The following is a 9,035-nucleotide window of genomic DNA, read 5'->3' as shown; positions in this document are numbered from 1 at the left end:
GATGGACTTCCATCGATTTGGGTCCGGCATATCCACAGGTATATTGGTATGGGAGCCACCTTCTGCAGCGACGGCACAACGTGCTACATACCAGGGCCCGATCTGTCTCTGTTATCTGATCTTTGACCTCGAGTTATAGGGAGTTCACTTTGCATGCATGTATACTCATACTCTTGTACTGAGCGTTTTATGCTCACGTCTCGTACTTTGTGTTTTTGGACACCCTATTCCATGGGGCAGGTATGAGATTGGATGAGGCGGGTGGTTCCAGGAGGGGCTAGGCATCGGTTGGTCAGCTGAAGCTTCGTTTAGATTTTTATTTCTGTTGTTATCGGATTGATACAGCTTTTCGATATGGTTGTATAATCTATTTGGATTTTACAGATTCCTTGCCTTGGGATTGTAGTATTTGTAATGTTTCCGTAGTTTATTCTGATATATGTTTAATTAAGTTAATTGCATGCCTAAGTTCGGTTTAGTAGGTGATCCGGGTAAAGGTCTCTATAGTTTCAACACATTTTTGTTGTTGGCATAGGAAAAATTTTCATGGTTACGTAAGTCAGGATGATAAGTATTAGGTGGAGGGTTACCTCGATAATTTCCATAGCCTCTGGGATTGATATATTGAGCTTCCTCAGGTGGATGAGATTCTTCTATGGCAACTGACACACCTGCAGGTTCTGCGATATTCACCTTATTCAGAGAAGCAACTTGTGTACTCAACGCAGACAGCTGTGCAGTGATGGATGTGAGAGGATCCACACTGTACACTCCCTTATTGACTCCCATACGTTCAGACGGCCATTGATAACTATTGATAGTCATTTGTTCAAGCATATCATTGGCCTGAATGGGGTCCTTGGCAAAGATAGTACCTCCAGCAGTAGAATCCACAGACATCCTTGTGGGCGTATTCAACCCATTGTAGAAAAACTCTATTTTTTCCCAATCTGCAAAATTATGATTAGGACAATGCCTTAACAAATCTTTGTACCTTTCCCATGCCTCATATAGTTGTTCTGAACCATGCTGTTGAGAGGTAATGATCTCAATCTTCAGCTGGGTTGCCTTGGATGGTGGAAATAACTTCTCTCAAAATTTCATAGTCATGTCCTCCCAAGTTGTTATGCTTCCTAGCAGCAATGACTGCAACCATCTCCGTGCCTTGTCCCTGAGAGAAAAAGGAAACAAGCGTAAACGTATTATATCCTCAGAAACACCATTTATTTTTACCGTATCAGAATCTCTAAAAAGGTGTGCAAGTGAGGATCAGCTGTGGCGCCTCCATGAATTGGTTCTGCTGAACCATGTTGATTAATGTCGGCTTCAACTCAAAGTTGTTGGCATTAATGGTCCCTCGAGCGATTCCAGAATAGTGAGCCTCGATCGTAGGCCTGAAGTGATCTCTGATTGGCACCAGAGGAGCTTGTTGTGCTTCTTCTTCAGCCATGTTCCTTAATTCTTCTCTTCTAATTCTTCTTAAAGCACGTGCAGTGCGCTCGATCTCCGGATCAAAAAGTAGAGAATTCGCACTTTGAGTTCATCGCATAGACTGCAATTAAAAATAAGAAGAAATTAATTAGTACTTAAAATAAGATGAATTAAAAGCTTTAAATTAAAACTTAGACTAATTGGTAACAAGACTAAACAAAATCAAAAATTACTCCCCAGCAACGGCGCCAAAAACTTGTTGTGAAAATTACTCGCAAGCGTATGAGTGTCAAGTTTTAATATAGTGATAGAGAGAGTGTCGATCCCACAAGGAGTAAATTGAAAATATTCAATACTTGTAATTAAAATAGTCTTAATTTTATTTAAAAAATTGAATTTTAGAGGTTTGATGACAAATTAAATAAATAAAGAAGGTTGTAAAGCACGCGCACACACAATCCTTATGAGATTATCAATCAGAGAAAAATAGTCTAGAGGTTTTGATTTCACCTGGTCTCGACAATATTCATTCCTAATCAATCAATTTTCATGAGTTCATTTCAATTAATAACCAAGAACACATAGATACTATTTCCCTCTCCCGAGTATCAAATAGAATGTATCAATTATAGATCGATTCCAATATCCCTATTAAAAATCTACTTGTAATGATATGTTTAAAACAATGTTCTTTCTAGGCTCTATTAAAGCTATAAGTTCTCCCGAGTCATATAAACAATTAATAGTGTGAATTCCATTTATCCTATTCTAAATCCCCTCTCCCGAGTGCCGGATTTTGAATAAATATGACAAATCAATTTATGGCCAGTAAATTGAAAAGACTTTCAAAACTAGAATCACAATTAATTTAGAAGAACTCAAATCATTAAAATCAATAATTCATAAATATGTCTTGACCAGGTTACATCAACCTCTAGACTTAAAAAGTTTAGTTCATAGCAAAATTCATAACAACCCAAACCATGTTTAAGAATTCAAACATAATTCAACAATCAAAAGAAATAAATAAAGAAGGAATAACAAAGTCGTAGTCTTTTTTCCGTGTCCGGTCGAAAAGTCTTCTTCTTCATTCCAAGCAATCTTCAAATCTTGATACGAAAAATCTCACAAAAGTGCTCTCTGGATTATTGTGTATTGGCGGCTAGATAGCCCTTAATTAGGTCTGAAAAATCCCTTAAATACTCCCCTAAAATTTGTCCAAACAAATTCAAAAGATATCCAAAAGTTTCCAAAATTACACAATACCTCGTCACACAAACAGCGACGTGCGGGCGCGCCACCCTCACACGCGGGCGCGCATAGAGCTCTGCCTCGATAACTCTAATAATTCAATCACGCGCGGGCGCGCATGATTCTCTAACCATTTTTCCCTCTTCTCTTCAATTGACGCGCGGGCGCGCCAAGTCCAGGCGCGGGCACGCATGGAGTTCTGTCCATCTTCATCTACTCTTCAAAATCACGAACCATCATCACTTGCTTCGCCCTTTTCTTCACTCCTTTGATTCCATCCTTCATAAATTAATTATTTCCTGTATTTTTTGACATCCAACAACAACAACAACAATTTCCACGTAATTCCGCTCGAAACCAAGCAATTATCCAATAATATCAACACAAATTAAGTGCACAAAATGCACTTATCAAATATCGATATCAAGAAAAAGTACAAATCGGATGAAGAATTGGAGTCAATAAAAACTCAAGACATCTTATGAATACCTTAAAAATCAAATTAAATTGATCTCAAGTATGAACCCAAATCTAAACTCTTTACAATTCTCTTTATTCATCCTTCAACAAATAATTCCATGCCATTTGACCCTTCACCCTTTCTATTTCGTGTGATTAGTCAATCAAACAGTGTTTTAACATTCATAGCCATAACACCCACCAATACGCTTTTTGTGGTACAGTTATATTCATGCACATATGTTGGAGAACGCGGCGATCAGATCAATTTGGATTGATACCCGGTGCAGCGGAAGTTTAAAATTTTTATATGGAACGATTTCATAATGGGTATCAACCTTACGATTAAATTGTGTGTGTAAAAATTAAATAACGATTATAAAATTTTTACCTTTAATCTCGAATCGAGATTTTGGACACTAACAGATTTCTCTGCTCTTGTTGTATATCCCTGGAACTGATGGACGAACTGTTCTTCAATCAGGTCCACGAACGGATATTTAATCCCTCTGATAGATTGCACTAGAAAATCTATCAGAAGTTTCTACGAAGAGATTAACGAATTTGATCCGTTAAACCAGACTGCAATTCAAAATTCACAGGCTGGATTTTTCGAGCAGAGGGAGGGAGGGGGCGGCCACTTATTAAAAACGCAGCTAGGGTTTCAAAAATATTTTGTGACCTGTTGTGTGTAATTTTTGTACTGCAATAACTTATTTATAATGTAGGCCACTAAAAGCATAGGGCCCATTAGTCATAAGTTCAAGCCTGACAAGCAAAGCCCGCATGTTCAGAAATTAATATAAAATTCATCGTGACTCCGATTGATAAACCGATTTCACCAATGTGCACAGAAACCATTTCTGCACCTTTTAAAGTCAAGATAAATTTTTCTGAATCCGAATTCAGTGATTTCCAAAAATGCCCATCCCTATGTCATTTTAGGAAATCTTACTCCTCTACTCATAATTAAGAAGTCCAACTTCTTTGTTCATTAAATTTAACTCTTTAAATTTAACTATCTCAACGGGGATTAAAAATCCATTACTCTGTGTGATCCTCAATGGTTCAGGGATACAGCTAGTCGTGGGCTCACAACTCCTTGTGACTCGGAACAACAATTTCCGACTTGCCCATCGAATCATGGTATGAGCGCCTAGCAACTTCGCCCCATGATTCCCTAGGTATCACTGATAGTGCCTACAAGAACCAATAGATTTTGGTTAGCGTACAGTACGGTCCCTTCATCCAAATATCCCGATCGAATCAACAACCATTGGTATATCGAGAGTCGTTCGAGATTCGATAACAATGCAATACATCTTGAAGATCAAATAGTGACATCGCATGTGCTACTAAGAAACCATTTCTTAAAACACATCATGTACTCTGGCCAGAGATTCGTCACACTAATATCTCCTCAGATCGCATAGGATATCCACACTCGCAAGTATGTGGTGAATCCTTGACAACAAAGCATCGACTCCTATATGTGTTGTAACTGTACCCAATCCCGACAGCTGATGACCCCAATAGAGTCGGTAAACGAGTCAAAGCACAGTACTAGCATATAGAGTCTCAATGATGTTTCAAGTAGTAAGGACTAATGGTGTACAACCAAAACCGCGGACTATATCCACTCGATAAGTGATAACCACTTGGAAAGTCCGGATAGGGTAGTTCGATCATTCATCATATGAATATCCATTTGCATGATTCGAACATCTCTATGTTCATTACCAATGAAACGTGGTACTCCGCATCGCAAATGCTAGTCTCAAACTCGAGCGATCCTTATCCTTATTATCGGACGGCTCAATCGACTAGGAACAGTTTAGAATATACAGTGACTATAATATGTATTTCATGATAGACATCTCCATGTTCTACCACATCTTACATACACTATAGTATATTCAAGGTCTTTATCAAAACAACAATAGTATATCACAATATAACAATATGAAGAAAGATAAAGTCATTGCCATTAATAAAAGTGTAAATAATATTAAACAAAAGATTGTTTATACAAAGAGTCATCAAAGCCCTTAGCCACAAGTTGGCTCACCGGGCACCCACTCTTTCAACATATATAAAAATTTATTCTACAAATATTGTCCTCTGGCAAGAAAATATACATGATCATATATTTAAAGCAACTTGAGAGTTTAAAATATTTTACGAGGTTGTACAAAAATTAAGGAAGAAAATATACATGATCACATATTTATCATAAATTAAATCTGATATGTTTTACTTATATTGCTATAATTTTGAGCTAATTTCATGCATAGACAAATTAAACACATAGATACAAAGAAAATCTGTGGGCAAGTCGGCTGTAAGTGCAAATTTTAAACACAAATAGAATTTATCTCACTACTTTGACAGGGTGATTTACGCCAGAGACTTTTATCATGATTTAACCAATAAGTAAAAAGCACAAGATGTCTTCATGCATTTTAAACAAGATATCCGTAGATCTTGTGTGCCAAAGACTAAGAATTTCATCCACAAATAAAAGGTAATAGAGGGCTGGGGCTCAATAAACTGCTGAGTTCTGTGATGAAAATATTACAGGCAGAATAGTAAGTTTAAGCCAAGGATCTACGACTCGAAATCTGTTAATTCAACAGCCAAAATCTTGATTCCTGCAGCTTTATTTAGTTAAGCCCACTCAAGATAGCATCTCATTTCCCTTAAAATAGTGTGTGTCGCATATTGAAGTTAAAATTATTGTAACCAATTTTAATGCCACACGGACATGAGTAAATACATACAATTACTCGCACAACGTTGAGGAAAAAAGATGTTTTACCGATAATTGAGAAATGAAGAGAGGATGGTGAGATGTAGCGATCATACGGATGAGCAAAACATATAATCTTACCCTTGTTCGAATGCAAGTCCTTGTTCGTTGATGCATCCTTTATCAAACCCAAGTATTGAAACTGAACAGTGGTCAATTTTTTAATTTAGAAAGGACTCACCTTCTGAGCAAAATGCATAGCAATTCCTTTCCGATTTTCAAGAGGTGACACTAGTGGAAGATACTCAATCTACAATAATAATTTCAAAAATGATGAAACCGCATTAGAATAGAATGCAACATTACAGGTATCAGTTCAACAAGCCCTATAAATGTCAATGGATCAATCGAATCTAAAAGCTCTCTCTTGTGACTTGTAGCAGATATGTCACACCCCAATTAAATATTAGTTTCTTCTCTACTTTGTTATCGTACAAGTAGTTCCATAGATGCCCAGGGCAAATTTGGATACATAAACACGTGGAATATAAAAGTGAGAAAAAACCCCCCCAAAAAAACTTTCTGATTGTTTTAAAGAGATGCGGAGGCAGATAACTAAAAGCTGCATTTTTTTCATTTTCCACTTTTACATTTTTATGCCTTTCTGAAGAAGTAAACCAGATTTTGTTTCAGAGAGTCTCAACACATGAAATTTGCAACGAAGCTCAGCATGTAAGTGTACAAAAATCCAGAACAGCCCCACCTCGTATATAGCATATCTCATATTGTATAAGAAGTTTGAATAAATGAAGAGGGTACAGAGGGACACTCTTCAAGCATACCTCCATGAAATTGTGGAACTGCGTAAACATTCTGAACATTAATTTTTCAAGTGTAATATTTCCCCTGAACAAAAATCAAACATCTTGTTCATGTATGGACTGTGAGAAACAAGACACAACCAGAGAATGATACTGCAAAAGGACAAGGAATAGTAATACCAGTACTGATGAAAGTGTACATGGGGATAACGGACTATGACTAGTTGCAAAGTAAAACCCGGGATGAATGCACCAAGTTGGAAGGAAATTAGAGCTCTTACACTTGTGGTTGTTCCCTCAGGAAATAAAAGCAGCCGAGGAAATCGATTGCTAGAAGCTTTTCTCTATATTCAAGTCCTAGAAAGCATATTTCTGTATCAAATACATTATATATTGTTCTAAACTCCCGACGGACGGCCCGAGCGAGAACAGCGTTTCGAGGAAGGAAGGGTAGGAAGAAGCTCTTGGAGAAGGCTTATCGGAGATCACTTCAAAATTCGTCTGAAGAATCGAGCAAAAATCGACATGGGATTTTCAATTGAAAGATAGAAAAAGGAGAAAGGCTAGGGATCAGATCGAAGAAGAGAAGTAATCGGCAAGGGTCTGATTTGGGGATCTGGGTAATATTATTTACTTTATGATTTATTTTAAATAAAAATAATGGACTTTCTACAACACTATTTAAAAAGTGTTGTGATACATGGGAAAAAAATGCTAATAGACAACGCTTTTAAAAGCGTTGTCTTTGACCCCAAAAAAAGCCTATTCTATAACGCTTTGTAAATAAAGCATTGTCTTTCATAAATAAAAAACATATAACGACAACGCTTTCTTTAAAAAAATTACAACACTTTTCACTAAAAGCGTTCTCTTTTAAGTGTTGTGTTAGTGCATTTGTCTTGTAGTGACTCTTCTGATAGCTGTTGTTGTACAAAAACTCAACAAGAGGTAACGAATCCTGCCAACTAGTGCCAAAGTCAAGCACTACGGCTCGCATCATATCCTCTAATGTCTGAATCGTCCTCTTTGACTGTCCTTCGGTCTAAGGGTGTTATGTTGCACTCAGATACAATCTAGTACCAAGTGCCTCTTGAAGACTGTGCCAAAAGTGAGAAGTAAACCGAGAATCTCGGTTTGAAACGATAGACTTCAGCACACCATGAAATCTTACGACGTCTCTGACATAGATATCGACCATCTAATCATGTCGATACGTCATCCTGTATGGAATAAAGCATGCAGATTTCATCAATCGGTCAATCACTACCTAGATAGCATCACAACCTCGGACTGATCGTGTTAGCTTCATGACAAAATCCATCGAAATGTGATCCCATTTACATTAAGGAATAGATAGACTGTGCAACAGACCACCGGGTCGCTTTCTATCTCTTTTCACCTATTGACAGTTAAAACATCGGGATACATACCTCGTAACATCGCTCTTCATATTTTTCCACCAAAACCGATTTCTCAAATCATTTTACATATTTAGCCCACCTGGATGAATGCTGAATCGACTGCAATGTGCCTCTCTCAAGATTCGTTGTCTCAAATCGGAAACATCGGGCACAAAAATACGATTATTCACAAATAAAGCATCATATCTAACCTGAAATTCAGACTGGTGTCCAGATCTGAATTTCTCTATCGAACTCTGAATACTCGGATCAAATTTCTTGTGCCTCTTTGATCTTCACAAACAACTCTGGTTCGGATTGAATAGCAAAAACTCTGATAGACCTCATATCTATTTGAAACTCAAAACTAGAAGTACAACAATCATCGATCAAATGAGAAACAACGATAGTAGATAGAGATAGAGAACAAATCTTTCGGCTCAAGTCAGGAGCAGCTGCATTCGATTTTCCCGGGTAATACTTGATTTCATAGTCATAGTCCTTCAGCAGATCTAACCATATTCTCTGTCTCATATTCAGTTCAGACTGCAAAAACAAATATTTCAAGCTTTTATGATCTGAAAAGATTTCAAAGGTCTCACCATAAAGATAGTGACGCCAGATATTCAAAGCAAACACAATCGCTGCAAGTTCAATATCATGAACTGGATATCGAGTCTCGTGCGGCTTCAGCTGCCTTGATGCATAAGCTATCAAATTATTCCTCTGCATAAGAACACATCCCAATCCTTTATGAGAAGGATCACAATAAACTGTAAACTCACCAGTACCTGAAGAACTGGAGCACTGGTCAACCGCTGTAGTAACCCGTATCCAGAATTAGCGATTAATGAGTATATTAATCGAGTAATCATGTTTAGATTAAGTAAAACATGATTAAGGAAATTCCAAATGGGTAAACGG

General features: G+C 37.3%; 1 non-coding gene across 1 annotated transcript; it reads left to right on the top strand.

Annotated features, from left to right (window-relative positions):
* The first annotated feature begins 955 nt into the window (after window positions 1–955).
* LOC140871087 (small nucleolar RNA R71) lies at window positions 956–1,061 on the top strand. The gene has a single exon (XR_012147603.1). It is a non-coding gene; the product is annotated as a small nucleolar RNA R71 (small nucleolar RNA).
* Window positions 1,062–9,035: the final 7,974 nt, after the last annotated feature.

The sequence above is a fragment of the Henckelia pumila genome, unplaced genomic scaffold (genome assembly GCF_033568475.1).
Source record: "Henckelia pumila isolate YLH828 unplaced genomic scaffold, ASM3356847v2 CTG_38, whole genome shotgun sequence".
Classification (NCBI taxonomy): domain Eukaryota; kingdom Viridiplantae; phylum Streptophyta; class Magnoliopsida; order Lamiales; family Gesneriaceae; genus Henckelia; species Henckelia pumila.
This window is presented reverse-complemented; position numbering and strand designations above follow the sequence as displayed.